Genomic DNA, 5872 nt, shown 5'->3' with positions numbered 1-5872 from the left:
CTGCTGACCCTAGCTGAGGGTGCCCAGGAGACCAGGAAGCATGAGGTCCTCTGAACAGGGAAGGGGTCTCCTGCCTTCTGGGACAAAGAATCTTTTCCAAGAAGTTATTGTGATATTATAGCTCCACCACTGCTTCTTGGTTGTCCCCTGACCCTAAGGAGGGCGGGGAGTCTCAGGTTCAGCATGGCTGACAGCATTTCCCTGGGTGAGCGATTGCTCCTTGTGGCTGAAATGGTGGCTCGCTGGCTGCCCAGCTGCCTTGTGTGTGCAGAAGAATTCTTGCCTTTGGGCTTGAAATGAGCTTCTGTGTCTAGGTGCCTGTTGTAGTGGGTCCACCTGGCCCCACGCTGCCTCTAGATGGGAAAAGGGGATCACTATTCTGTGGCGACACCCTGTTGTTGTCGGGGATGCAGTCTCAGGTTCAGAAGGAAGGAAATCTCCTCTTCCGGCCTCTTGGTATTAGAAGAGCTCGGCACTGACATCCCTGTAGGTGATTCGGGCTGACCTGTATCTTCAGGGAAGGATGAGCACACCTTGATCTTCATTTCTTGTGTAGGGTGTTTGGTATCCTGGGGCTCAGACCACTCCGCTTTCCCCTTTCGACTTCAGTGTCCTCCTGTGATTGTCTTTGTATTGTTCCCAGTGTTATACTCATAGCTGAACTTGTAGACATGAGCAGAAATGAGTCAATGTGCTCTTTCTGGACCAGGATCCCCAGAACTCAGTTTTGAACATTTAGAAATTAAAATTGAACATGGCCATTACAGATATCAAAATTGCCTCTAAGAAGATAGATGAGAGCAGGGAACATCTGTGAAACCAGAAATGAAAATTTGTAAATTATCTGCATTGAGATGGTAATGAAGTCATGTACATTTCAAAGGTCTCTTAGTCACTAAGGGAAAAAAATGGTGCTCAGAGTCCCAGAAATACAGTAAAACGGTGAGAGAGGTCAGCGATAGAAATATTAGTATATAGAATATCATTACTTTAAAGCAAATCTTATAGATAATGAATATATAATAGTGTATATATGCAATGTGCTTTAATAAAATATTTTTACCACTAGCCTCTCACTGTTTTTATATAATCAAAAATAAGAGAAAATTTGTTAAAGAGCTTGTGGAGCATAAGGGAGGTGGACATATTTCTTAAGTATATTATCTTTATCAAATACATATCAGAAAAGAGAGAGGTTTCTCCCACACCTTCATGAAGATCTCTGATTAGACTTGGACTCTGAGCTGCAAGAAAACAGACAGAAATTAGGTCTATCAGATAAAGCAAATTCCAACTGACATCAATCTTTGTGTCTCTTTGTGAGTTTTTAATTCCTTCTTTATCTGTCTTCAGTGTAGAGGGACTTTAGCCAGAGAGCAACAGCTATAAAGAAAGCAATAAAAAGCAAGCACATTTCTAAATGCATGCAGCCCTCTCCACCTGCCCATCAGTTCACACTCGCTGCATGCCCTAAAAAGACTAAGAGAAATGGCCACCATGTCAGCTGACATTTGCAAACATTGTGTTTTCATTTGCCCCCATGAGAAACTAAACATTTATGAGGTAAGAAAATGGTCTGTTTCATAATATAGATTCCTGCTTTATCAAACAGTCGGAACCTTAGCATCTCCTTCTCTGACAAGCCTGCAGTTCATGACCCTACCCAGTCCATATCTGTTGCAGGAAGTTTAGCAAAATCATCAGGCCCCATGTTGCTCACAATAACTCAAGTATGTATTTCATGGAGCTGCCTCTCAGAGCCCCATGGCCTCAAAGAGCTCTGTGGAAATGCTCTGACATAGCATCTTTTCTACTATTACCTAGAAAAACAAAAGCATCCAATGTAAATAAAGCTAAATACATGTCCAGTGTCCTCTGGTAATCATACAGTTGTCAATTAAACTAGATTATGGCTCAGCTGGCTGGAGCATTATCCCCTGCACCGAGAGGTTGTGTGTTCAATTCCTGGTCAGAGTACATACCTAGGTTGCAGTCCAGGTACATATAGGAAGCCATCGAAGTTTCTCTTTCACATCGATGTCTCTCTTTCTCTGCTTTCCTTTCTCTCTAAAATAATCAGTAGTGATATACCCTTAGGTAAGGATTAAAAAAACTGATTATAAAAATATGCTTGATCATTTACATTTGACATAGATTTGGCTTTAATTTTCTAACGAATAAGGTCATTTTCTTCGTTTCTCTCTCACACTTCCAAGTGTTGGATGCAGGGGGAAGATGTGTAGATACTAGCATCCATCACACCGTCCCACCACGGCTTTGGAGGGATGCTCTTTCCAGGCGAAGTGAGGGCAGAGGAGGGAGGAGGGGCAATGGAGAGAAGAGACCTGTGGAGAGGCCCCCTCTTTCCCCAGAAGCCTGTGCCTTGCAAAAGCCAGTGTATACCACAACGGACCTGTCTAAACACTCTGCCTCAAGTGCTCACTTCACGCAAGGAAATCATTAAAGCAAGACCTACAGGAGCATTTGTTTTGGAAATAGAATGACACAGCTCACCACTCTGGGCAAAAACCCCTTAGACACTGAGCTCTTTATTTACCTGTTGCTCAGAGAGGCGGGTGCTGCCCACTTTACGATAACATGACTAATGGGGCGTCCTGCCTGGACTTGAAGACTCATACCTGTTTTCCTTCCTCCACATACCTCCGTACCCCCCGCTCCGCCTGCGCCGGGCCTCTGGTAGACGCTCAGTGGAGGCAGGATGCCCAGTGGGCAAGCAGAGGAAACAAAGCCGCTCAGAGAGGACCGCAGCCTGCGGCCGCCTAATTACAAGTCCCTGCACTGCCTGACGTTCCTCAGCTGACAAGCCCGGACTGTGCGAGACCTGCAAGTGAACCGCGGCCAGAAGCAGCGTGTCACCTGGCTCACACTCCAGACAGGGGCCCGGCCGGCCCATGCCCTCGCCCCTGTTGCTGGCAACACCAGCCTATGTCTCACCAGCCTATGAGACACCAGGGAGGCCATAGTGAAAAGTGGGTACCAGGATGACAGGGGGTTTTACCTCCAGTTGTTCACCTTGACGCACGAATTTGTTTCGCTCTTGTAGAAGCTTTGGCAAAGAGTTCATAGCATGTGTTTCCGTTCTTCTTAATTAACAGGCAAGTGCAGATCAGAACTCAGAGTTCTTTGCTCAAAGTTATTCCAGCAATTTGCCCTTGCTTCTGTATTCTTTCTGTACACATTTGTATATACACCAGATACGAACTTTGGAATTGACAGTTGAAACAAAACTCTCTCTTAAAATACATGGACCACATGAATCCGGTTTATCCCATTTTTGGTAATTTGAAACATCACAAGAACTAATTAGCAGTTATAAACATTAGAACAGTTAGTAAACTGGTATCTTCCCACATTTATTGCCTAAATGTCATATAATATCTCCTGAAATAAGTTGGTGTTAACATAAGCTACATATATTATTTTAAATATTTTAAAAATATCACTTTTTAGATCTTCACAGAATTCCCCTGAGGTACATCGAAGAGAATAAGTATTATTGCCAGTTTTTTTAAATTGAGAAATTGAGGCCCAAAGATGTTAAATTCACTTATTTGTCTGAATGTACCTTGTAAAAGTAGCATAAAGCATCCTCATAATCGGGGTACGCCAGAATCCTGACACCACATAGAGATTGCTAACCCCAGGCTATCATGGGTCAGTAGAGAAAGTCAACCTTGTTATAAAAGGGCTCTGCTGCAGGATATCTGACTTAGAGATGATGTGAAACTGTTAAACATCACTGCAGTTCTACCTGCATTTCTTCTGCCAGCTCCTACCTAGCCTATAACAATGGCTCCCGATCGCTTTCTGTCCAGGGCCACTTCTGCACTCAAGGTCCTCCCCACTCACTACAGATGGATGCCCCACAGCTGGCCCTCCCTGCCCTGAAAGTCACTGCCACCAGGAGAGCCCCATCATGGGGCTTTATACCATCCCACCTTCCCACTTGTCTGTTTCAAAGTTCTGGTTCTATGAATGCTTGGAGAGCTGCCTGGCTTCCAGACTGCTGCCTCATCTCAGTTCCCACTCGCCTGCCCACTCCTGGCTTTACAGCTAAAAGAACTGTGCACTTAGAAGAATCTGGGTCACTGGACAACAGCTGGGAATATAGTTCTGCTATACTATGGAATGAACAGGATTTTCCTGGCTAATCTGGGAATACAGCCACAGTCAATAACATGAGAAAGTAAGTTCTGACTTTGAAACAACTAACTCATAAATTAACTTTGAGATTACGTGTTCATAAACTGCAAAATCACTGTGATTAAAACTGAACAAATGCTATTTTGTCTCAGCAAACTTGACTGCTTATTAAATATTACTTGTTGAAAAGAAGGCCCTGCCCTAACAGAGCTAGGTGTTATGGGTATGTTTTCTTTGCTAATTCTGATTTATTTTAGCTGTTTTCATGTGAAATCAGATCTCCATGAGTCTGTTTTCCTCCCAGCATTTTTACTGGAAAATCATTTGCTCAATGCTGATTTGAAAACCCTATGAGAAACCAATTTACATACTGCACAAATAGGCTTACATATGTCTGAAAATACAAGGTCCCTGTCCTGGTAATTAAAAAAAAAAAAGCTGGACTTGAATATTCATGTGAAGATCTTGCTGTGCAAATCCTACAAATTATCATCCATTAAGTAACCACATATGATGTAATCCTTAGGTCTGTTGGACCTCACAAAGCCTCTGCCTAAACTACAGAAAATAAAAATGGCTACAGGAGCCACTAATGTGCAAAGTAATGGGTAAAATGACGTTGTATCATGTACTTTTTTTCTGATAAATTAAAACCTGCTTGTTTTATTTGTTTGTGTGTTCATTTACTTTGTTAATTTAATCTTTATTGTATTTTTCCATGACCATTTAGACCCTTTAGATTCCCCTCCTCCCGGCAATCACCACACAGTTGTCCATGTCCATGAGTCCTTTTTACTTTTTGCTCAACTGCTTATTTATACATGACTCGTAGAGGTGGGGGAGAAGCATTTTGAAGACTTGAGCTGAACCGATAAAGATTAAGAATCCATTCTATTTGAACAAATGTTACTATTGGTTTTTAAAGCCAGTTGATACAAGCAGTACATCCATTACAAAGCCTGAGGAAACTGACTTTAATTTTTTTCAAGAAAAAAAATACAAAAGATGACCTCAATCCATTAACTCTTAAGACATCAAATGTGAAGAGACTGCCAGGTAGTTTTTAGAACTATACCGATTGCCCCCCACTATAATAAGGGAAATTACTTCAGGCTGACACTCATGTCGATAAGAGTACTTGTTAGTGCTGATGCACTGACTGCTTTGCACCAACAACTGCAAGCTACCACTCACTTTAAAATTTAATGTTCTGACATTCCCCACATCAGTGGGCTCTTTTATGGCATTTCTGCAAGGAGAAAGCCCATGGTGACCTCCGTTGTGGGGTTCTTTTTAACATAAAGTTTAATCTTAGTGTTATTATTTAGAAAATAATTTTAAGCAACATATGGCCACAGCTGTTTCTGTTTGGTATAGTTTTAAACTTGAATTACATTTTCCTTTTGAAAGAAAGAACTTTATACCCTTCTGTTAAAGCAGAAGTCAAATAGTTACAAGTTGATCATAAACATGTCTAGAACTTCCTTCTTCGACCTAAAAAACAAAAGATACTGTCCATAATCTCTGCTCTTATTTGATCTCCCCTTTTTGAGGAGACAGTTTTCATCTGTTCCAAAGTATGAACTGCATAAACACTGTTTAGGTTTTAACACTCTTTGTTTAGTTGGCAAATAAGAAGGATTAGAAAAATGAGTGGTTCACTCCCTAACAGGACAAAAAATTGCTGTAAGGCAATATATTGACTATG

The 5872-nt window shown here is 41.8% G+C and overlaps 1 long non-coding RNA gene across 1 annotated transcript; it reads right to left on the bottom strand.

Annotated features, from left to right (window-relative positions):
* Window positions 1–756: 756 nt before the first annotated feature.
* On the bottom strand, window positions 757–2044 carry LOC128626715 (uncharacterized). The gene is made up of 3 exons (XR_008390765.1): window positions 1983–2044; window positions 1209–1244; window positions 757–811 (listed from the first exon to the last, which is right to left on the bottom strand). It is a non-coding gene; the product is annotated as an uncharacterized LOC128626715 (long non-coding RNA).
* Between the last annotated feature and the right edge of the window lie 3828 nt (window positions 2045–5872).

This window comes from Artibeus jamaicensis, unplaced genomic scaffold (assembly GCF_021234435.1).
Source record: "Artibeus jamaicensis isolate MK-2021 breed Jamaican fruit bat unplaced genomic scaffold, CSHL_Jam_final scaffold_916, whole genome shotgun sequence".
NCBI lineage: Eukaryota > Metazoa > Chordata > Mammalia > Chiroptera > Phyllostomidae > Artibeus > Artibeus jamaicensis.
This window is presented reverse-complemented; position numbering and strand designations above follow the sequence as displayed.